At 51.1% G+C, this 24,761-nt stretch overlaps 1 long non-coding RNA gene across 2 annotated transcripts in view; it reads left to right on the forward strand.

Moving 5' to 3' along the window:
* Positions 1-24,761, forward strand: part of LOC147575784 (uncharacterized) — a 147,770-nt gene that overhangs the window by 71,811 nt on the left and 51,198 nt on the right. For both annotated transcript variants that reach the window (XR_015241552.1, XR_015241553.1), the window contains exons 6-7: positions 5,409-6,813; positions 7,430-7,467. This is a non-coding gene — a long non-coding RNA (uncharacterized LOC147575784). The remainder of the gene's footprint in view (positions 1-5,408; positions 6,814-7,429; positions 7,468-24,761) is intronic.

Consider the following 24,761-nt stretch of genomic DNA (forward strand, 5'->3'; position numbering starts at 1 on the left):
CCAGGCAGCAGAGCTCTAGGGGACCCCGAGCCAGCCCTGAAAGAGTGGGGAGGATTTAGATGGGCTGGAAGGGCATGGAGGAAATGCCGTGAGGCAGAAACAAGGAGTCTTTTTCTAGACGTTTCATGGAACTTGTTTGGCACAGGGCTCTGCAATATACGGGGTACTCCAGTGACTCTTAGGAACTGTTGAGTGACTTTGATGTAGAAAGATTCATGTGGGAAGAGACAGAACCACTGACAAAACTAAAGAAGAAATGGAATCAGGAGAGAAGGGTGTCTGAGCAGAGCTCTGGAGGTCATTGAAGCCAAACTCAGGGCATATCTAACGATATAATGAATGAAGACACAGCCTTGGCTGAGAGACATGGTGTGGGGCTGGGTTTTTCACTGTTGCTGCCTAAGTGACCCTAGATGAGCCATTTCAACTCTCTGAGCCTCAGTTTCCTCAGGAAGCCCATCTGGAAGCAGCACTCTGGTGGGCACAGAGCAGTCTCTTCAAAGGAGCCAGATTCCCAATGGCATGATAAGGAGAAGCTCCCTGGACCAGCTCACTCTGACAACTCTAGGGTCACTGGACAAGGCAGACTCCACGGATGCCCCAAAGGAAGGAGTTTTTCCTTGGGCTATTGAAGCAACGGGTGGTTTCCATCCAAGGAAGGACTGACTTTGCAAAAAGTGAAAACTCAGAGGTTGAACAAGGGAGGGGGCAGCCACCACAGAGTGGGGTGGGCACAGGCAGTTGTGGTACACGGAAGGCAGGAGAGAGACAATGCCTTTCTCTTTTCTCATGGAAGTCCGTTCATGGAGCTCTGGGGTCTACCAGGGATTCTGAGTAGATGGGGCACTAAATGCCTCTGCAACCCAGACTGGGCTATACAAGGGAGAAATGGGGAATCATGACTGTCATATGGATCATTTGAGGGGGAATCAGGAAAAGTCCCCAAGAACCCCTTTAAAGTCTCAACTTTCCAGTATCTCAGACTCAAGTGCTATTTTGGCCAAAACGTATCCAGGTAATGGCTACAGTTTTCTACATAACTTTCCATACTGGTCATAAAGGACTTAGACCATTCCCACCAAGGGCATTGTGGGAGACGGCTGTGCTAAGGGCTGATTTGGAGTTGCATTCAGGAGGGGAAACAGGTCCAATGTCCCAAAGCTCAAAGTTCCAATCACTGGAACATATGGATGTCCAGGGAACAATGGGACTTGCGGTCAAGGTGGTGGTCTGGGAAATATGAGTGCTGGATACACCAGAGAATCTTAGAAACTTATGACTTCGTACTTGGGAAGCTGCCAGTGTTTCTGGAAATGGCTGTGCTTTGGGGTGAGAGCAGCTGAGGAAATAAAAGCGTTAGGTCCAGGACCAACAACCTGACACAAAATCACCAAGCCAATGCTGTGAGTAAGGGGTTGGCCAACCCCAAGGCCAAGTGTATCTTTGATGGAAAACAAATTCTCAAGGAGGAAGCCTATAATTGGATGAAGTCCCTTGTCTCCCTAGCTTGTGGAAACAGCCAGACTTTCCCCCCTTGTTTTCCACTTGGAATGTGAGTTCTCTAAGATCTGGCCTGGGCCACATGGGCTTCAACATTTCCTCATGGTGATGCCTTCCTCAGACAGCCCCATCTCGGGTGGAGGGGAAAATGTTTCTGCTGTGGCGTCTGGGGAAGCACTTGTTACAATCAAGGTGCTCAACCAAGGTTTGTGAGAAGGATGCATTCATGATGTTCGCCTCTGAACCGTTAGGGTTAAGTGACACTTGGCACCTCCTATGTGTTCTTTCTGACTTCGTTCCTCACGCCTGGTGGCCCAGGGGGAGCTGGGAGCCTGCCTTTCATGCCAGAGTCTTAGTAATGCTTTGCTCCTCTTATCTTCCAATAAACCTGATGAACACGTTCATTCTAGAACGTTAGAGGTTTAACGTTTCGCACGCACACTGAGTGGCCCGCACTGACAGTTGAGAGCTAAACCAGCCGGGTACGGATCAGGATTGAGGCCACGGCCAATTCACTTCACCTCTCCGAGCTTTCGCTCTCTTACCTGAAAAACAGGGATGCTGATCATTTTTATAGCTACTTCCCAGCGTCCGCAGAGTTCAACGAGATGAAGAAAATGCTCTTGGCGGTAGGCACGCGGCAGCCGCACCTGTGCTGGATTCGCCGACAAGAGCTGGAAACGTACAGGCATGGTTTTCTCTTTTGCCTTTCAAGTACATAACCTTTATGTCAATTGGCTGGCGCTGGAGAAGAGGCAGCATAGGGGAGATTGGGATTTGTCACGGGAAAACCCTCCACCATCCGTTTTAGTGACGTCGCTTCAAAACAGGGAGCTGATTGGACAGCTTTCATAAATACAGGGGTAGAGCTTTGATTTTAAGCTGCGACAAGAACGAACACCAACGACACAGCCAAGCGCAGCGGGGAACTGGAGGGGAGCAGTGGTAGGGCCATCTTCCGCTGGTTGCAAGCAAGACGAGGTGCATTATCTGAAGGGACTTTAAGACTGAGAATAAAATAAAGCCCAAAGTGAGTCTACTTTTTATGGTCGCCATATAGGAGCAATTGTATTTTATTTTGAAAGTTTATTTATTTTGAGAAAGAGAGAGAGTGTGTGAGAGAGCACGAGTGGGGGAGGGGAGAGAGAGAGAGAGGGGAAAAAGAGAGAGAGAGAATCCCAAGCAGGCTCCGTGCTGTCAGCACAGAGCCCAACACAGGGCTTGATCTCACGAACTGTGAGATCATGACCTGAGCCGAAATCAAGAGTCAGACACATAACTGACTGGGCCACCCAGGCACCGTGTGGGCAATTTCAAACAGTATCTGATAAAATATCCCTCCCCGCAAAAACAGTGTTGTTATTCTAAGTTCTCAACAGTTGGCACAATGGCTGTTGAGTTTTAATAAAACATATATAGACTTTTTGGCATATTTTTATTACCTATCCTTTCCTAAACATTGTATTCTCTGTGAAAGGTCACTCGGAGAACTCCCAGTAGGCAGTTGGGCCCCCCACCCCGCCCACTGAACACATGCTTACCCAGCCACACAGTTTATTTCGGGAGTACATTCATCATAATGGTCTGGAAGTATCCAAGCTCACTTAGGGTGCTGTCCCTGTCTCCAACACCCCCCACCGAGGTGTGACATATTCCTCTTTTTAAAAATAGTATATCAATTTAATGGAATATGATCAACAAGAATAAGGCAGATCTATATATAACGATACAAAAATAACCTCCAATATACAGCGTTCAGCGAAATAAGACTATACAGAACACTGAAAAATATTTGAAAAAGTGACATGTATGTACATATGTATGTTTTACACATGAATGGAATCTCTCAAAGGACAAATAAGAAATGCTAGATTCAGAAAGAACGGTAGGGGCCTCTGGGTGGCTCGATCGGTTAAGCTCCTGACTCTTGATCTCAGCTCAGGTCTTGATCTCAGTGTCCTGAGTTCAAGCCCCATGTTGGGCTCCATGCTGGGCATGGAATCTACTCCCAGTGTGGAGCGTACCTAAAACAAAACAAAACAACAACAACAAAACAAGATGAATGGTAGTACAGTGATCTTAAAGACAAAGACACCTACTTGAGCTACCTCAATTCTGTCATCCGCGTGACTGCTTGGCGATTTCGTGTATGTTAAGAATTTAGCCCAGCCGAGGCCGAGGGTGAATGGGAAGGTGTAGCATTTTTAGTTGGTAGTGCAAATATTAGTTCATACATGAAATGTTTCACGGAGTCCAAGCGCTGTTTTTCACACTGGCATTCATTTCTCTTTCTCAATTGTTAATGGTTCATTTTAAAGCTAACGAACTCATCAAGAGGGTAATGGCTATTACCGATTATTATGTGATTCTTAGATGAATAACTTGGCCGCATAGAGAGGGGAGTTTTAAAAACTGATTTGCTCTGGGTGTCTGATCCACTGCATGCCTGACTTTTAATCAGGACATAAAAATGCTTTTCAGGCATTATTTTTGTCTTATCCTCTCAAGATTTGCTCAGAAGCGCAATTTAATCAACACTTGTAATTGGTCACCTTTGGGGCCACTCCGGAGGCTTGCTATGAATTTAGGAGCACCTACTTTCTTAATCCTATCGATCTGCAGACCATTTTCCTTCCTTACAACACGCTTCCTACTTACTGTGATTGCTCTAAAATTTCCTTTTACTCTAGAGATGAAAGGCTAAACATACAGGGGCTCTCCAGGCAGTGTCTCAGGATGGCACAGCCACCAACAAGGGCGCCCCCATTCTTTTGGTCGAGGGAGAATTGGCAGAGCTCAGCAGAGAATCTGAGAATGTGCAGGAGCTCATTTGGGCTGGGCAAAGAGGAGGCCCGGAATAAAGCCTCTCACGGCCTCTCTTACGCTTTTCTACCATGGATCCTGTTTTCCTACAAAGGACAGGGCTGTGCTTGGCCATGCACTTGCCCAAGAAGGCAGTGCCTTCCTCACATAATTCCTGGTGGGTCCTTCCTAATCCCCTCCCCTGGTGAGCCTCGCATCCTAGAATTACAAAGGACCTCTCTCCATTGGCTTTTTGGGACTTCATGATGGACTGAGGCATGAGCCAAATGGGTTTCGGCTGTGCCAATACAGTGCACACCCCCCCCCCCCCCCGCTGCGCTGGCCTTCTTCGGGGGTCAGGAAGGAGCATGTGCAACCAAAGATCCCCAGCTGATCACTTTCTGCTTTGAGCGACAGCCTCCCATCTACCCCGGGGTGGGGGGGCCCACACAAATACGATTTTGTATGTGTGCCCTTTTGTGCAAAATCTTGGGAAGCACGGCTTTGGGGGCAAACACAGTGCCATTCTTGGCCGTTTGGGAGAAATGGATCTGTTTTGTGCAGATAAGAAAATGGTGGTTTGGCGTGTTTCGTTGCCTGATGAAATTACCCGGTGGTTCTGTCACTTCCAGATCAATCTGAGTGTGAGCCATCGGCAACTTGTGCACAGCGTGTGGCCGGCTGAAAATGCATCGTCTCTCGACGTGAAGCTCAGCTATTTTTCTCCAGCTTGGGTTGTTGTGTTGTTTTCTGCTTCCGCCTACAGCCTCTTCACGTCCTCTCGGGGACGTGCTTGGTGACATAGCACAGCTGCACACGCGGCCGTTCTTTTTCTTCCCGACATGAGGGGAAGGCTCTGTGGCTCCAGTGCCCTGTGATGCAGGCCGTCCAAGAGATGTCACAGTACGACGGTCGGGACCCCTGTTTCTGCGGAGATGGCACCACCCGTGCCTGAGGGTGATGGTGACAGCTTACAGTAGGTGTCCGATTGTGACACGTGAGTGAAATGGAAGTCACAATTCCTTTCGGGGGGATTTACAAGCTGTCAATTGAACCATCCGGGATTCATTCACATTCTGCTGAGGTTTCGTGTTCTCTTCCTACAGGTAATGAATGAGGTGCGGGCAGCATAGAGGGGTCGAAGCCAGAGCACAATCCGTGGTCGGTAAAGTGCGTTCGGTCAACAAATATTTACGGGAGATCTCTGTGTCGGGCACTGAGCCGTGTGCTGGGGTGCTTTACTCGGCAAGATGGTGAGAAAAGTTATTGTAAAGGCCCAAAGAAATTCCTATGAACAAAAGCTGGAGGTGTTTTGAAGTTACTTAAAGGTTATTTGAAGGCGAACGTATAAGGCGTACCTGGGTGGCTCAGTTGGTTAAGCATCTGACTTCAGCTGATGTCGTGATCTCACGGTTTGTGGGTTTGAGCCTCGAGTTAGGCTCTGTGCTGACAGCTCAGGGCCTGGAGCCTGCTTCACATTCTGTGTCTCCCTCTCTCTCTGCCCCTCCCCTGATCACGCTCTCTCTCTCTCTGTCTCAAAAATGAATAAACATTGGGGCGCCTGGGTGGCGCAGTCAGTTAAGCATCCGACTTCAGCCAGGTCACGATCTCGCGGTCCGTGAGTTCGAGCCCCGCGTCGGGCTCTGTGCTGACAGCTCAGAGCCTGGAGCCTGTTTCGGATTCTGTGTCTCCCTTTCTCTCTGCCCCTCCCCTGTTCATGCTCTGTCTCTCTCTGTCTCAAAAATAAATAGAAACATAAAAAAAATAAAATAAAATAAAATAAAATAAAATTTTTTTTTTTTTTTAAATAAAGGAAAATGTATAATGGCGTCTGTCTTCCGTGTTTGTAAATGCGTGTGGCTGAATCCTCTCCAGACTTGTGGGCTTGACTCTGGGCGTTAGCAGAGCTCCGGACAGGTACAATTGGGGACCATCGTGTGTCCCAGTATTTAGGAATATAAATCAGCCTACCAACGGTTAAATAAAGTATGCTCTGTCTTCTTACTTTTTTTTTTTTAATGTTTATTTATTTTTGAGAGAGAGAGTGCACACTCGTGTGAGCAGGGGAGGGGCAGGGGGAGGGTATAGAGGATTCAAAGTGGGCTCTGTGCTGACAGCATGGAACTGGCTTGGGATTCTCTCTCTCCCCCTCTCTGCCCTTTACCTGTGCTCGCTCTCTCTCTCTCTCAAAATAAATATAAATGAACTTAAAAAAAACCCCACACATTCATAAGGACAACTGAAAAACGTGTAAAGCTGTGATTTGTACATGACCAAAGTTTGGCAGCTGTCCCAAAGCGGCTGCATTAACTATTACTGCACGTGCTTAAACGTTCCTTTGTTCTGTTTGAATGACTAACAAAATGAAGGCACATAATTTGTAATTATTTCATGTTTATTTCCTTAAATTTTTGTCTTCAGCTCAGCATGGTCACGAATTCTGTCATCGTGGCAAATGTGCTCACATAAGTTTGTTCTGTCGACGGCAGTGAGCTCAAGGATTTAAAAAATGTAAGTGTATTTAAAATATGCAACACGTGGGTGTGTTTCATAAAAAGTGTGAAGTACATGTAAAAATATCAAAATTAATTTTTCATACATATTTTCAAAGAAAGTTACTTTTTCCTACAAAATATAAAAATTAAAACGGGAAAGGGAAAAATACAGATTATAATTAATAAATGTGGAAAATGGTACGACAAAATTATTTAAAGAAAACTGAATTTTAAGTTTAATTTTCTAAAAACTGAAATCTGATTAAATATTCATGCCGATCATGCTTCGTATCGCTAGCTTCCGACTCTCACCCAGTGGCTAACAGAAGGGATCCGTATCATGCATCACACACGGACTGTTTAGACCCACACAGACACGGGGTTGAGGGTGACAGGAATTGTGAGGCGCATCATCACGTTTCTCAGCCACCACGTTGGTGCAAATATCGTGGTAATTCCCCAGTAGCTACAGGACCAGGAGTTGAAGCCACGAAATGGATGCTCCTGGGAAGTGGAGGGTCGGAGGGGAAAGAGCTGACCGGTTAATTTGCTTGTGTTTTCTCTCCCCTGCATGCGTCTGCCGGTCAAATCCTCCTTGCGCTCTGGAATACCATCTTGCCTTGTATCTGCAGCCACAGTACGACCCACAGACCTTCATGTCTTGCAGGCGGTGAGTTTTTCTTTTTTCCCAAGGACATAGGACACAAGATACGGAGAAGCCATGGAGAAGCTGTTGCCTGGGGCCCGAGCTGTGTTGGGCACAGGGGTGGACATTAGGGTGATGAGTGAGGCTTTGCCAGCCCTGAGCACTGGATCCCCAGTGGCTGAGGGGGCCGTGTGAACATTAGCAACATTTTTGTTCTTGTGAGTGTGGGGCTGTCTAAGCCTCGGGTCTCAGGACACGATCTTAACCCCCCTCAGTCTACCGGGAGTGTTGACAGCACTCAAACACAGCAAGATCCCAGAAAGGGTTTCCAACTTGGCTGGTGGCTGTTCTTACCCTCTGGTGGCTCTGCCCTGCTCACTTCTGGGGGGTGGGAGGTTCTGGACAGGGCACTTTCTGGAGGCCTGGCCTGCTTCATGGCTCATTTCTATCCTGGTTGCTTCCTGGAGCAGTGCGGCATTAGAGTTGAAGTCAAGGTTGTACAGTCGGCCGGGAATAAAAGTATCCTTTGTGGTTTGCATGAAGTTGCATGATGGGTAGGCCTTGGACAGAGGCACGCTTTCTTTCTGGGATGCTTCTGCCCTGCTATCGCAAGGCTGGGCTGCACCCCGCGGGCTTCCTGATTGCAACAGGGCATCTGCTCTCACCCCGCGTTAGACCCTCATCCCCAGGTTAGCCTAGCTCCACCCAGTAGTGGGAAGGGGGGTGCTCTGTGCCGATTCCCGACGGTGCTTCTGTGGTGGAATTCACAGGTGTGGTTACGGTTCTGTGTTGTCATCTCTCTAGTTGTTGGTTGCAAAGCTGAACCGGAATATTCTGTGTGCAAGCAAAAAATAAATATTGTATTTCAATATTACGTTCCACTGAAATACAGGGAGGTAATCGCGGGACTCCAGTCAGGGCTGTTGGCGTTTATCAGGTGCTTTGCTGTAGCCGTAGGTGCGGCAGGGCAGACAGGCTGGACATGAAGGGTTAACCAGCCAGCTGGGCACTACAGTGAGAAGGTGACAGGCCAGGCATTTTTAAACCATTAGGGCCTCTTTTCACACTCAGAAACCCGCTCCGTGGGTCTTCATCCAGACTGTGTCTGAGGCACGGCTGACCTGGCTTTCACCTTCTGTGCCCTTAACCTGGCTTCCCATTTACTGTAACTTCATTCCCCCCAGATCCTGAGCTCTATCCACCCGATAACTTCACCTGGACTCCGGATTCCTTCTCCTGGCTGATGATGGTTGTCCTGGGAGCTTCCCTGCCTCCCTCAATCCCCGAGAATACAAAGCAAAAGATACGGAGAAGGGGTTTGAAATTCTCGTTCCTGAGGGTCTGACAGGTTGAGACAGACATTCCCACCTAGAGAGAGAGCATATGGGCAAAGTTAAAAAAAAAAAAAAAAGGTGAATGCAGGGGCACCTGGGAGACTCAGTCAGTTGAGCGTCCAACTCTTGGTTTCAGTTCAGGTCATGATCCCAGGGTTGTGGGATCGAGCCCTGTGTCGGCCTCTGCACCGACAGCATGGAGTCAGTTTGAGATTCTTTCTCTCTCTGCTCCTTTCCCGCTCTTTCTCTTCCTCTCTCTCTCTCTCTCTCTCTCTGTCTCTAAAGTAAAAAAAGAAAAGAAAAGAAAGAAATAACGAAGGCGGGAGTAGATGGCAAGGCCCACACAACATTTCTGGTGGGTGTCCGTGTAACAGAGGCTTACCAGGGAGAGCCATGATGCTCTCAGGTCAGGATGCCATGACCAGCCTTGCCGGGCCCTGCTGGCCCCAGTCCCTCCGATCACCTGGCAGCCTCACGCTTTGAGAAGGTCCCAAGGCTCTCACGATGAAAACGCGTGACCGTAACAACTCCTGCGATTCATGTGTCTCCTCCGTAAACTGAGCTCTGTGCCTGGTGACATTAGGTGCGTCTAACGCCACACTGAGAATAGATTAAGTCGAACGGTCGTGCGGTCCTTTGCAAGGATACCCCGTTTCTGTGGTGTCGTAGATGTTTTGGTTGGGTCTCATTTTTAAGCGGCCTTAGCCAAAAACATCTTCTTGCAGAACAGCCGACTCACTTCAGTATTTCACTTTGGACAGTTGCTTGACTTCGTTTAGCACCCCGTGCCGGAGCCCGGTCTCCCCAGGCCCCGCACGCTTCCCTCCCGTTAGCGTCAGCGGGAGCCTCGGCAGACAGATTGAGGCCAAGGGAAGGTGGACCCCGACGGCTGCACTGTGGGGGCAGCGAGCCTCGCAGAGCAGAAAGCTGGCGCATGGGGACAGCCGTCAATGATGCCTTGCGAGCCATATGCCGCCTTAGATTGTATTTACATTGAGACATACGACAGCTTGTTATCAAACAAGGCAAGACACAATACTCAGCGGTAGGAGACCGCAGCCACAGTGAGCCTCAGAGTCTGCTCCCCCCACCTGCTGTTGCCTGGGCGTTTAAGCTGGCAGAAATCCTGATCAGGTCAGTGTAGGGAAATGTGACAATGTCTGTGTTGGGCGCCGATGGACGGACGTGGGGAGGCTCTCCCTACACTCCGAAGCTCGGAGGTATTTGCATTTCTGCTGCCTGGCTCGATGATTCCTCCAGGAGCTGGTTGATGTCCTCAGGCCTACCCCGGTGTACCCTCAAGGGCTTTTCTGGTTAAGGGCCTTCCAAAGACGCAGTCCTGGAGGGGGGCCGCCTCGAGACCCGTCTGTGAAAATATGCGGCTGAGGCAGTGCAGCGGAAGCTGACTTGGAGCCCAGCGGGTGTCTGTGCAGGGCCTGGCCGGCTCCTTTCGGGGGGTCGGGTGGGGGGTGGGCCGCCACCCAGTGGGAACCTGACAACACAATGCACAGTTGTGTTGGCGGTTGGGGCGCAGGCGTGGTTCTGCATTGTTGCTCCGCCTGGATCAGTGTTTTGTGACTGTGGGGGGCTCTCTCCCGTTACAAGTTGTGCAGAGCTGAGGTCCCAGCTCAGATTCCACCATGGCCCAGGAGAGAGAGAGGAAAGCCCCCTCTCTCGGCTGGAAGGCAGACAGGGAGAGGACATAAAGAGGGAGTCCCTTTGCCTGTGGCCTGGCCTCACCCACCTGCAATCCACACGGATTCGGGTAAGAGCTCCCATCTCACTAAACTCCCACTGGCAGGAAGGTGTCGGGATGTTCTCGCATGTTAGGGGAGAACCTTTTGGGGGAAAAGGTGGCGTTGGAAATTCAGGCTAGAGACTCCATAGAGAGCTTTTCTGGAATTCCTTAATGGGAGGAGTCTCATGTTTAGGCTGGTTATCCCTGGGAACCAAAGAACCTGGCCGAAGTCTGATGAGTTTAATGCAGTTATCTAATGAAGGAGCCAGACTCCAGGGATTTTTAGGACCCACTTTGCACCTGAGACCCTGCGTGTCAGTCAGGGGGTGAGTGCAAGCTCTGTCTCCTTGGACACCTGAGTTTAAGTCCCATCTGCCAGTTTTTTTGCTTGCTGTGCGGCCTGGGGCAAGTCACTTAACCTCTCTGCACCTCCATCTCCTTAGCCCTAAAACAGACAGTTGGTACGAGAAGTCGTCTGGTTCACAGTAGATGCTCAGTAAATGGTGGTTGTGCTCCCTCCCTCTCCTTCTCTGAGTTGGCAAAGGCACATGGGCAACACGGTCCCTTCTTCTCTCAAGTGCACTCAACCACGGACCCAAGCGTCCTTCCCATCCCAGCAGGAGAGGATCTTCGGAGATAGTGTAATTCAGATGGAAGGCACCGTGTCTCTCCAAGGATAGGTGTTCTCTCTCTACTGGGCCCGCTGCGAGTCCACGTCCTCTGTTGGTGCCCGTGACCCTCACACCCTCCACGGGGGGGCTGACTCGTTTGCAGGTGGCCGAGCTGGGTGGTCTCTAGGCTTGCCTGGCACATGGCTTTGTCAGGTGCCCATCATCACGCCTGACGCCCCTGCTTGGCATGTAACTTCCTCCCGCCCCCGCCCCCCTCCAGTGCCTGCCCCCGGTTCACCAGACAGGCAGTGAAAGAAGGTGGAGAGAAAGAGAGTTTCCAGTCTCCCTGACCTCGGTTAAAATCTCCACTCTGCTGGTGGTTAGCTGTGCAACGTTAGGCATGTCCCTGAACTCCCGAGTCCCAGAATCCTAGTCTGCAAAGCAGGATATTAATTCCTTCTTGGCAGGAGTGTTGTAAATATCAAAGGCAGCGAAGTATCTGGCACACGGGAGGCATTTGATAATAATATCCTTGTTATTCAGAGCAACGTTCTCATGCCCTTAAATCATTCTCTTTAAATAATGAGAACAGCGGTTCCCAAAGTGTGGCTCCTGGGACAGCGGCCTCAGCAGCTCCTCTGGGGCTTAGGAGATGTGGATCCCGGGCCCCACCCAGGACTACAGATTCAGAAGTCCTGGGGGCAGCCTCCACAATCTGTTTTCACACAGCCTCCAGGGGATTCCGAATGCACCACGGAGCTGGAGAACCTCTGAATTGGAAATATTTTTCAAAACCTCACCGCTCAAGGTCAATTCTTTTGCTTGTTCCCGGATGTGATTTGGGAGGGTTTCCAAACTCACGGCCACGGAGGCTGGTGCAGATACCTGTGGCCTGGGCTGCGTAAACGGCCTGCCTGAATGCAAGAGAAGGCTCCAGAACCCTTGAGCTGGGCCTCCTCCCGCTCCGACAAGGGCCTTTGATCAGTGTTCCCGACCTGGCTTACTACCACCCCCTCCCGTGACCAGGAGGGCCGTTCTTTCTTCCCTGGGAGCAGAAGGGTGCAATGCAGACCCCGTGCTGAGCTGTGCTCCAGCCCACGCGAAGGTACTTCCTCCTTGCAGGGCAAGGGCTGGCCAGGGCCTTGCGGACAGCTACGCCCGTGATTACTCAGGTATGCGGTGGCAAGGTACTTCTTGAAGGGACGCTGCCAACGCGGCCAGACCAGCGCTTTGCCTGAGCCCAGACGGTGTTATTAGTACCGTATGGCGGCTCTAATTTTAGGGGAAGCCTGATGCCTTGGTGTTGTCGTATTCTGTCAAGCAGTCTTCCAAAGGATGTGCTCATTTCTTTCATGTGGTTTCTTCGCCCGCTCACCGAATTATTGAATGGGGCCACATCCAAGCAACTAAAGCAAATAGCCCTGACTCCGGATTCCATGACCCGCCATGGTTCCTGGGGGCCTCCGAGGTGCCGGGGACTGCGCAAGGGGCCACGAAGCGTTTGGCGTCCGGGACGGCTTCGGTTCTGAGAACAGAGCGTTGCCAACAGCTGCGCAGAGTCCTTCAAGGCCCCAGATCTTCGCTGTCATAAATGGACGCGGCCCCAGTGTGAGCGCTCCACGTTTCACTTCTCTTTGCAGACGTGGTGTGACCTTGCGGTGAGGTGGATCCGGGTTCGAAACTGGCCCTGCCACTCACTAGCTGTGTGACCTGGGGAAAGTTACTTAGCGTCTCTGAGCCTCAGTGCCCTTATCTCTCCAGTCGGTCAGAACCCTTGCAGGGCTGCTGGGGATAGGCAAGAGATCTCTAGGGAAGGTGCCTTGGAAAAGGCGATCCATCTCATCCTATGGCAACGTGACTTGGAAGGCACTGTTTCAAAATCTGAGCGGAAGGAAGAAAGAAGGCTTGCGGAAGTAGAAAGCAGAGGTCCTTCCAGGAATGTCTGGGCTTCCTGTTTCATTGTCCTTCACCACGTGCCCCTCTGGTGAGTCCCCTAGGGTGCTCCTTCTGGACACCGGCTGAGGGACGTGTGCCCAGAACCGGGCCCTTGAGCCGTGGTCCAGCCTGTCAGCCGACCCATGGGGCTGACTCAGGACGCTGGCGCGCTTGGTTGCCTGCTTTCCTCTTCGAGACATTTGTCTGGAACCACTTGACTGGCTAGCGGAGCAGAGGGTTCGAAGAACTTGTTCTTGACTTTTCACCGCGACCTCATAGTCAGCTCGCCTGAGCCCTGTGGGGAGGACAGAGCTCTCCAGAGGAAAGGACAGGTGAGACAATGTCTAGAGAGTTCTACGCAGGAGGAAGGTGCCGGAACAGAGCTGCGCTGCGGGGGCTGGGGGCTCCCACACAGGACTGGCCTGGGGCGGGGGGGGGGGGGGGGGGGGGTTGGGTTGTCCCCTGGGGTGCTCAGCGAATCAGGTGTTTTGAATGCAGAGTTAGTAATCAGTAAACTCATCCAGACAGGCTGGTTTTAACTGGGAAGCAGAACAGGAGCAAACACGTGGATTCTTTTCAGCATGCGGACAGTTTTTAAAACTTGCGTGGACGCTTTCTGTGCATGATTTTTATTGTGGTAAAATACACTTAACATCAGATGTACCATTTGAACCATTTTTTAAAAAGCTTTTTTTTTTAACATTTATTTTTGAGAGACAGAGAGCAAGCGGGGGAGGGGCAGACAGGGAGGGAGACACCGAATCTGCAGCAGGCTCCAGGCTCCGAGCTGTCAGCACAGAGCCCGACATGGGGCTCGAACCCACACACCGTGAGATCGTGACTTGAGCCGAAGTCAGACGCTTAACCAACTAGGCTTCCCGGGAGCCCCTTATTTGAACCATTTTGAAGCGTGCAGTTCAGTGGCCTCAGGGGCATTCATATTGCTGTGCTGCTATTACCCACTCCATCTCCAGAAATTTCTCATCTTCCCAAACTGAAAACTCTGCCCCCATGAACTACTAACCCCCCGCCTGCCTCCTCCCAACCCCTGGTAAGCACCATTTACTCCACTAAAACTTTTGTAGAAACCAAAGGAGGCTTCTAGAAGATAATAGAAGGTGCTTCAAATATCCAATTCCTTCAATAGTATATTTAAGAACTCTGTCTTCTTGGGGCATCTGGGTGGCTCAGTTGGTTAAGCGTCCGACTTCGGCTCTGGTCATGATCTTGCGGATCTTTTCGAACCCTGCGGAACCTGGAGCCTGCTTCGGATTCTGTGTCTCCTTCTCTCTCTGCCCCTCCCCACTCATGCTCTGTCTCTCTCGCTCTCAAAAATAAATAAACATTAAATAATAATAATAATGAGTCCTTTTTAAAAAAAATTTTTTTAAATGTTTATTTATTTTTAAAGGAGAGAGAGAGACAGAGCACAAGTGGGGGAGGGGCAGAGAGCGAGGGAGACACGGAATCCGAAGCAGGCTCCAGGCTCCAAGCTGTCAGCACAGAGCCCGACGTGGGGCTCGAATTCACGGATCACGAGATCACGACCAGAGCCGAAGTCGGCGGCGTAACCGACTGAGCCACCCAGGTGCCCCGAACTCCGTCTTCTTAACATAGGAACTCTGATCCCTCAGACGGAGGCACAAAACAAAGCCTTGAACGTTCGTGGAAATGTTTTGCCCCCCTCGGAACAACCGTGGATGCCTTTTGCTTTGCTCTTGCTGAAAAGAGCAGTATGCTGTTTACAAAAGAACACTTGCGAAGAAGAAAGACTTGGAACGGACCACCGTCTTCCTGAGTTGTTGACAGCTGTTATTCAGTGGAAATCTCAGTGGAAACCAAAGAAATATCGAAGCATTGTTTCAACGTGAACATTTGAAGTGGCTTCCTTCCAAAGCTTGGCTGGTTTAGGTACCTGGGATCTGCGGCCAAAGCCTCCCGCACCGTCTTGATTTCTCCCCTATAGCTATTGTTGATGCAGCTGTGGAAAAGTCTGGTGTGCATCCTGAATCTGCGATCGCCTCCACTGGCGGGGAGTCACAGCTTTCTAGGCTATGTCACCGTCTCTTCCACGATCGTTGGCCTCTCTGTGTGCAGGCGTTCGGGGTCTTGAGGAAAAGCCAGATTTTCCATTGTTGGGAAGGTTGGCAAGGCTTTCTCAGAATCCCAGGGGGTGTGGTGGCCAACGTGGATTTCGGTGGAAAACCCCCACAGTAGGAAGGTAGGAGGAATCTGGGGCATCTAAGAGAAGCTGACGGACCCCTCCCCGTCCCCCCACCCAGCCCTGCATATCATTGGTTTTCTTTTCTTTTTAAATATGTGACGGGGGCACCTGGGTGGCTCAGTCGGTTGAGCGTCTGACTTCGGCTCAGGTCACGATCTCATAGTTCATGAGTTCAAGCCCCGCGTCGGGCTCTGTGCTGACAGCTCAGAGCCTGGAGCCCGCTTCGGATTCTGTGTCCCCCTCTCTCTGTGCCCCTCCCCTGCTCATGCTCTCCCTGCCTCTCAAGAATAAATAAATAAAAATAAAAGTTGTGGCGTGCGACTTGGGCTCTTGGAGCCCTGGGCACCATGTCACCGACCTGCTCACCTAGCCTGGATGCTGACTCACCGTGTGCCCTGCTGAGTCATTTCATGTTTGGTTTTGTATTGTTTTTCCCACCAATAAAATGGGGATCATAACACCCATCCCGGTTTTAAGACTCAGAGGAGAAAACATATGTGAAAGTGATTGGAAAGTCATAAAGCGCTTTCCAGGCGAGGTGTGGCGGGCCTTTCGGGGAGTGGGGTGTGGGTTGGGGGTGCCGAGCCCCTCGGCCCTCTGGCTGTACGTGCCTCCGGCAGGTGTTCTCATTGCCCAAGCCGGCCAGGACGAATGACACCACGAGCGGGGAAGCGCCGTGAGGGAGGGCGGGCGGTGAGGGCCCCACGGCATTAACTGAGAGGACTCAACACGCATCCTGGGCGAAGGGCTCCCGTAATATTCTCACTGCAGTCATCCGCTTCAAATGCCGCTTCCTCCAGGATGTCCTCTCTCTTCGGTCCATGGAGGCAGCCTCCCAGGGGCAAGGACATCATTGTGTTAGATGTTACCTCTCGGCTTCCTGATTTGTTGCCGTCGTCGGGTGTGTAATCTTTGCAAGCCCTTTTCACCTGGGCTTTATCACGAAACTCCTTGATCACAGTCACGTGCTCAAACCCAGCAACCTTGGGGCTGAGTTCTTTGAGCTCATGTTTACTTACGTCACCACACTGAGCCATGGGTGTATAGCATTGGAACAAGGACACTTGACCAAGTGGTTTGGATGTGGAATCTGGGGTGGGTGAGCGGCATGTAATTCTGTGTTTTAAGTAAGCATGTTACACAGAGACTTTTGTCCTGTAGATACTGGTTTCATGACATACCTGAGGGTCGCTGTGCAGGAGCGTCGGGCCAGCCTGGAGTGATCTCGTCTCAGAAGGCAGGAGGCTGGGGGCTAGGAGTCCTGGGTACCCAGGGGAGAGGGGCCGCCGTCTGGGTAAGGGTGGGCCAGCCTGGGCTGTGGGTCCCTCTCCTGGGCAAGGGAAGGCCATGGCGCAAGGAAAATTCTGAAACACCAAGAGGAGGCTTGGGGCTGACCGTGGACCTAAGGAAGATATGGGAAAGAGCTTGGCAACTGGCCGAGAGGGTTCTGGAGGCATTAGCTGGGGCCACTGTGTGTGTGTGTGTGTGTGTGTGTGTGTGTGTGTGTGTGTGATTGGGGTGGGTAGGGGCAGGGAGGGAGGAAGGGAGCCTTGTACTCAGGACAGTAGCAGGACCCACAGTCCCCAGGAGACGGTTGGGAGAGAACCAGTTTGGGCAGATGTCAGCCGGAGTGTGAGGATGTGGTTATAGGGTCCTTGAAACCTGTGGAGCTCACTCCCCCTTCTGATGCTCAGGCCCCCCCTTTAAAATGGCCCAAGTGAATAGTCAGAGACCCCGTGTCTGGTACTCCTAGGGACAGGATAGCCCTATTGGATCCATTCTTTCTTTTTCCACTGGATTCTGTTCGAGGCACAACTTACGCACAATAAAACATGCACATACGCGCAGCTCCGTAAATGCACAGCTCAGTAAACAGTCCTGTTCGCATCCACCCCCAGAACCACCTCCCAGATCAAGATGGAGAGTATTTTCACCAAGCCAGCCAGCTTCTTCATACGCCTTTCCAGGAAGCAACCCCACTACCCACCCAAGGGCCATTACTTCTCTGCCTCTGATCACCTTAGATTAGTTTCGCCTGTTTTTGAAATGTGCGTAACTGGGATCATTTGTCACCTCGTTTGTGCCCAGCTGGTGTATCCGCTCAGACGGCCCAGCCCCTCACTTCGTTGAGCCTCCTCTGGGCTGCACGCCTCTGCTCCACCCCCGTCTCAACTCCCTTCCCAGGGAGTCTGTTTCCTGGCACCACCCCCCCAGCCCTGCTCTTCATCCCCCCCCCCGCCCCGCCCAGTCCTTGCTCACCTCCATGGTGGAAGGAGTGCCATGACCCCTGGGAGAGCTCAGCGTTGATGCGCTGCTGATGGCGACCCCCTGCTGAGCGGGGCTGCAAGGGCAGGGGGAGTCGGCTCTTCTTAGCTCCGTAAAGGGGAAGGCTGTGGCCTGCGGTTTGGAGAGGCAGGCTGGCGATGAACTTGAACACGAGCTCTTTGACCTGGAGAAAGTCGTTCGACCTTTCTGGGCCTTAGTTTCCTCTTTCCCAAAATGAAGGAGGCGTCAGAGGCTCTTTGAAGCTCCTTGCGGGGGGGGGGGGGGGGTGCCTGGGTGGCTCAGTCAGTTAAGCCTCTGACTCTTGGTTTCGGCTCAGGTCGTGATCTCATAGTTTGTGGGATCAAGCCCCGGGTTGGGCTCTGTGCTGACAGTGCAGAGCCTGCTTGGGATTCTCTCTCTCTATCTCATGCTTCTCTCCCCCCCCCGCCTCAAAAATAAATAAATAAACCTAAAAAACAATAAAGTTCCTTAGTCCGTGATCCAAGAATCCAGAGTGCATGATTCTGAATCTTCCCTACATGGGTTCGTCCATACATCTTCTGTGGGTATGTTGTTCCCAAGTGAAGCTTCAACGGAACACGCATGCGTGTGTGTGTGTGTGTGTGTGTGTGTGTGCCCCATCTTGCAGTTCAATATTCCTGCAGACCTAATTCGTTTTATACCCTGGGTTTGAAAAAAGCCATCCCAACAGCAGGGATTCTAGCCCGGTGGACGGCTGGCCTCCTTGTACTGATTGATGAGGGGCTTTTTTTTCTCCCAGCTGACCTCGGGGGCTTGCCCCTACCCTCAGGCAAAGGGCTATGTGGTGGTCCTATCTATAGAAGTTTCCAGAAATGGATGAAAGGACAGTTCTGTTCGGAGAGTATTTTGATGTCTTGGTTCAGCAGTCTTAGAAGGTCTTTAGGCTCCAAAAAAAAATCTGTATTTTGGGATTCAGTTCAAAATGGGGCTCTCGGGTTCCCTGGTGAGGCTGTCTAAGGGGGATTCAACCATCAGCGGCGGGCCAGCTCCTGGGCTGCCGGGCTCAGCTTCCCATCTGTGAAATGGGCGAACACTCCTTGTTTTATCTTGCAGGATTGTTGTCAGCATCTGACACAATAGCCCGGAGACAATAGATACACAGCCCGGAGAAAAGGCATCGTTCCAGTGAGTCTTAGGTGTAGGCCAGTACACCTTGGGTTTGGTCAAGGGTTCAGCTGGGTAGCAAACTGACTCTGGTTTTCGTGTCCTTGTTCGATCAGAGCCCAGGGCCTTCAGAGGGTTCCTTCAGTTCTTCTCCCGACCTTTCTGCCTTTTCTTATCTCTGCTCTTCTTCCCCTGTACACGTGAGCTTTTATTGCTACCAGCTGGCTTGGGATATTTAGAAGCGTGGTGTATTATAGCTAGGTAAGGACTTAGATTGCTTCCGTGAGAGCAGCCCAGAGAGGCTGAATCGCCTGCCCCAGGCCCCTGGACCTTGGGCCTCTGATTCGCCTTTGCATTAGCTCTTTCAGTCTGCTGCCTCTGACCGCTCTAACTCGTTTAAGTGGGTTGGCTTTGTCTTCGGCTCTTTGAGGACCCGGGCTAAGCCTCACACAGGTACTCAATGTTTATCTTTGATCAGATTGGACAGTTAATAAATATTTGTTTCAGTTAATGGAAGTCTGAAGGAATAGATACATCGTGCAGCGTGTTCTTGCCTGAGAATTATTTGTGACTACGCCTAGCCTTGGTCCCAAGGTATGGAAACCTCTTAACACCCACCCCCTCTTTCCTGGCGGTGCCTTCTGCCCTTATTTGTAGCTGAGATGGTCACGGCCAATGTGCAGTGGAGGCGAAGGGGTTAATCTCTGTCCCTCAGTCTTCTTCCTTTGCCTCTTGCGCTCCGAACATCCTTGAAACGTTACCTGCAAGTTACTGGAGCTTTAAATCGAAATGTCAACCCTCTCTCCGTTCCCACTTACTGCACCGGCCCTCACAGGACACAATGTGCTGCTTTAACAGGGGGTGACATCCTTCCTAATACGTCTTCTGTGGGTGACTTCTCCCGTGTGGCATCTGCTGCACGGACAACGGGCTCGCGGATAATAAGCGCTCGGATCTCACCCTTCCATGATGTCATTTGGTTCCCAGCTTCTGAAACTCAGAATCGAGACATAAGCCCAACGTGAGGGGAGTTTTTCTGAGTTCAGCATGACCTCCAGGTTCTTGGTGAACACACGGAGGCCCAGGGGCCTCATGGCGCTGGGTCACTGGCTGAAGCCGAAGCCAACAGCATTTCTGTGGAGGAGGTAGGGCTGTGGGTGACATCCTCTTTCCGGAAGACTGAATTCTGGGGGACCCCTTTCTGTTTCCAGCGTGGGGTTGTGTCTGCACTGCTCAGCTGCTTCTGTGCGAGCTGATCAGCTTAGCCCGACAGCTCCTGGCGTTGGACAGGAAGATGGTGTTTTGGGACCCGCTTCCCAGCTCTGCCTGCAGCTGCATGGCACCAAATGGCCATGTTCGTTCATAATTTGAGCCCAGTTAACTCTGTCTTCATAGATCCGGGCTCGACATGGTAGTGTTCGTTTGCTTAAAATAGAGACACAATCCCGAACCCAGAGGAAACTGACAAGGGCTATTTCACAGCCTCCTTTAAAAGATCTGGGGTTGCCCTTCAGATAGCGAGGTAATTTATAAACGTTCCCCCTAAACTTGTTTCCAGAAACAGTGGAGCATTTTCATGGTCACGGTTCAGATGTGGCGCTTTCCCCCACAGAGGAACGATCTAACAACTTCTCTGGCTCTCTGAGGTCCCCTCCCTGGACTGGAAGGGGCCTTGTCTCCAGGAACAGTAATAACATCGAACATTCCAGGTGAAGCTGGGGCTGTCCATCTCCTCTGTGTTCCTGGACATCTAAGAGGTCATAGGCAGCAGGAAAGAGAAAGGAGCCCTAAGTTGAGTCGGGGTCCACCTACCCTGCCCCCGTCTAGGCTGCTGACCCTCAGCAGAGGGCTCCATGCATTAACTGGGGTGTGGCCTTGGGTCCCTATGCCATGGAGCTGGTGAGGGTGGTTGGTCATAGCAGGCTCCACCGTCCTTCCTATACCCCACTCAGCCTGTCCCTTTCAGGGGCCCCACATCCCACATCCTTGGGACATGGCCTCATATCCAGAGATGTCACTCTGGGAGAGTTCAGGATGTTTAACCAGCCACCCCAGCCTCCCTCTGCTTCTCAGTAGGGCCTCACTTGGTCTCCTTCCATCTCCTTCCATTTATGACCAATGGGATCCTCTCAGGATGCTTGCTGTTCCATGTGTCTCATTCGGTTTGGGCTTCTAAAACAAACTATGGTAGACTGGGGAGGTTAAACGGCAGAGATTTATTTCTTATGGTTGGAGAGTCCAAGGTCAAGGCACCAGCAGGTTCAGTGTCTGGTGAGGACGGGCTTCCTGGTTCATAGTTGGCCAACTTCTTGCTGTGTCCTCATATGGCAGAGAGAGAGGGAGCAAACTCTTGTGTCTCAGGGCACTAATCCTATGCGTGGGGGCCCCACCCTCATGATGTAATCACCTTCCAAAGGCTGCACCTCCTAACACCACCACACTGGGGATTAGGGTTTCAATATATGAACTTTGTTGGGAGCACAAACATTCAGTATATAGGAATATACTCTCTACTTCAGAGAGGGTGATGTGGGGCACAGAAAGGGCAGTAATCATTAGGGATTGCCCCTAACAGAGGCTGTTTGCTCTGAGCCATGGGAAGGTAGCCAAGGATACCAATTCGGTCAAGGGACAGCTAAATACAATCCCAACGGCTGTTGCCTGGCCCGTTGACTGTTTTTGAGGGCTGGCATAATGCTGGCCCAACCCTGGGTGGATGGGCATGCCCTTGGGGGTACTTAGTAGGTATTCTTTATTTAGACTTTTCTGTGACCATCCTCAGGTCAGAGGTTTCCTGGAATAGTCTAGGTGGGCATCTGTACATTCCTTCATATGTTCAAAAAACACTTATTAAATAATTGCAGTGTGCTAGGCTCTTGGGAAACAAGATGGAAAATAAATGCGGTCCCAGCCTTCATATAACTCAGTCTTAAAGAGACTATAGGTGAGGAAACAGGTGTATTAGCTAGCTATCACTGTGTAACAAAAAAACCCTGCAAAACCATTAGGAGCGTTTAAGAATAAACATCTATTTTCATAGATTTGTGGGTTAACTGGATGGTTCAGTTTCAGGCTGTAGGTCTGTGAGCATTGGTTGAGCTGATTTTATTCCAAGGTGGCCCATCCCAGGTCCCAGGCTAAGGGGCCACAATGACCTGGCACTAGACTCTTCTATCGATAATGACAGGGCTACGAAAGAGCAAGTGGAAACATGCAAAACTCTCAAGACCCAGGCCTGGAGTTGGCACAATGGCTCCTCTGTCCATATGCCCGTGGCCAACACAAAGCCACACCGCTAAGCCTGAAGCCAAGGGGCGGGGAAGAGCTTTCCCGAATGGCGAGGCTACATGTATGGAAGGGAAGAATGGGGCTGATAATGCAATCCACCACACCACGGGCAGCTCCCTTAGGTGCTGACCGCTGGGGGAGCATGAAGGGGCCTGGGGGGCTGGCAGTGGTTGGGGTACTAAAACAGGGCAGCGGGGGGGGGGATGGGAGGGGGCACAGGTCAGTACAGCCGTGAACTGCATTAGTTTTCTGGGCTGGAGAAAGCAGGTGTTCCAAGCAGGGCCTGTGAAGGTGCTGGTTCCTGGCTTTGTGGCCTCTGTGTGCCCATGGCTATGCCAGCTCCAGCATCCGGAGAGTGCATGGGCACGAGTTTGGCCACATTCTCCGGGGCCTTGGTATGTTGCACGGGGTGGGGAGCACTGAGGCTCTGCTTGTCCTGTTCTTGCTCCCAGAAGGGCAGGCCCCTCTCTCTGGCCTAGGCCAGCCCACCGTCTGATGTCTAAGCTCTGAGCATAGCCCAGGACATGGCAGGTGCAGCCAGCCATGCATCCAGGGAGGCACTTCCCCCAAGCCCTTTGGCAGTGTTGGGCCCCTCTGAGTGTGGCGCTAGAGGCTTCCTTCCCTTCCCGCACGTCTCCCCTTTGGGCCCATGGAGCCACGCACTCAGCATTCTCCGGAACCCAGCCGCGTCTCTGCCAGCCTCCTGGCTCGGGCCCCCCTCCTCTTTGCCCTGACTATTCTGAGAGCCTCCCAATCGGTCCCTCTGCTCCCACCCTTGTCCCCCCTCTGTTTCTTCTTGACACAGCACCCATCCCAACCCGTAGCTCAGGGCACGTCACTCCCTACTTCCCTCTTCTGCGGCTTCCCATTGCGCCGAGGGGAGAAACCTCCACCTTTTAGGGTGGCCTCTGGGAAGTCGAGGCTCTTGGAAAACGACACTCGGGCATTATTTGCCTCTTTCCCCGGTGCTGTCTCACGGGTGTCTGGTGGATTCCCACGGGCTTCACCAGAGAGCTGCACCACGATTTCAGAAGTAGAAATGAGAACTCGGTCCCGAAGCCAGGCACCGAGGGGATGCACAAACCCGTGAAACAGGACCACTCTCGCCGCCGCTGCGTCCTCTCTCGTGAAAACGTGGTATTTATGTCAGCATGCAGGAAGTTTATTATTGCTATTTTTAAGTGAACGAACAGGTTTTAAAACTGCTTCGGTTTCCTTTCTAAGACAGGGCATTTGAAAGACGGAACCCACGTGAGCGGAAGCCCTCCGGAGGTTTCCATAATAGACATTTTCAAGGGTGGTAAAGGGTTCCCGAGACCAAACAGTTTGAGGACCGTGGCTACAGAGTATTGCTGAAACTTAACTTGTCTAGGTCTGTTGAGAAGATTATATGCAAACATGAGTGCAGGGCACTGGGTACGTAGCAAGCGCTCAGCGAGTGCTCGCTAATATCACGGCTATGTAACAACGGTACTGTACGGCTGTATTTTAATTCAAAACAACAACAGTAATGAAAGAAACATTGATTTGAAGTCTACGAGGAAGGGAGGAAGAATTTGCTCTGTATGTGCGTTACGAGGGAGACGGGGAGTTAGAAGAGGTGGCTTCTCTGGGGTAGGGTTGAAGCCCCCGCTGAAAAGGCTGAAGGTGGGTTTTCTCAGCTGGGCTCGTGGCTGGCCATGAGGGGGCCCGGCCTCCGCCCGTCTGTGGTAGGTGGGACCTGAAGTGCTTGCCCAGCCCACGCCTTTGGGGGACCAAGAGTGGGGTGATGGGACTTGGCTTCACTGGACAGCGCTCTCGCGACGGCATCCAAAAGGCCAAACACAAAGAAAATGCTGGCTTCGTCCAGGACGGAGCAAATCTGTTGCCTCTGCCTTTGCTGGCGGCTCCCTGCTGTCTCATTTCGGAGTAACTGCTCATTTGGCTGGTAGAGTGAAACTAAGAGACAGGTTTGACCTTGGTATATTTATAGCCAGGAAGTAGGAAAGTATCATGAGTAAAACCAGACCAGGGAAACCATACGAACTCCCCTGGGGAACAGCAGCGTTTGTGTGAATGTGTGAGTATGTGTGTCTGAGACAGAAAGAGAGAGAGAGAGAGAGAGAGAGAGAGAGAGAGAATATGTTTGCGCATGAACCATTTGGTCAAAGGCTTGATTATTTCTTTTTTAGTTTTTTTTTTAATTTTTTTTTCAATGTTTATTTATTTTTGGGACAGAGAGAGACAGAGCATGAACGGGCGAGGGGCAGAGAGAGAGGGAGACACAGAATCCAAAGCAGGCTCCAGGCTCTGAGCCGTCAGCACAGAGCCCGACGTGGGGCTGGAACCCACGAGCCACGAGACCATGACCTGAGCTGAAGTTGGACACTTAACCAACTGAGCCATCCAGACACCCCAAGAGGCTTGCTTCTTAAATATAACTTCCACTGTCTGAAAACTTCATTTAGGCTAAATCTCTCATTTTTCAGCATGAGATAGCAAGGTTGTGAATGTATTGCCTTGATGTCATTTACCTGACCACTAAAAACTTCTATAAATAAATTAGATAGTATTTATTTTTAGTTGGAGAAATTGAGTTCTGAGGGCTTTTTTCATCCTCTTCCATTATTTATATAAATTATGATCATTATACGTATATGGTCACACATATACCTCAGCACTTCCTTTCCACTTTTTTTTTTTTACTTTTTTTTTTTTTTTTACTTTTTTTTCCAACTTTTATTTTTTATTTTTGGGACAGAGAGAGACAGAGCATGAACGGGGGAGGGGCAGAGAGA

This window comes from Puma concolor, chromosome D2, assembly GCF_028749965.1.
Source record: "Puma concolor isolate L17-30 chromosome D2, mPumCon1.1.hap2, whole genome shotgun sequence".
NCBI classification, from domain to species: domain Eukaryota; kingdom Metazoa; phylum Chordata; class Mammalia; order Carnivora; family Felidae; genus Puma; species Puma concolor.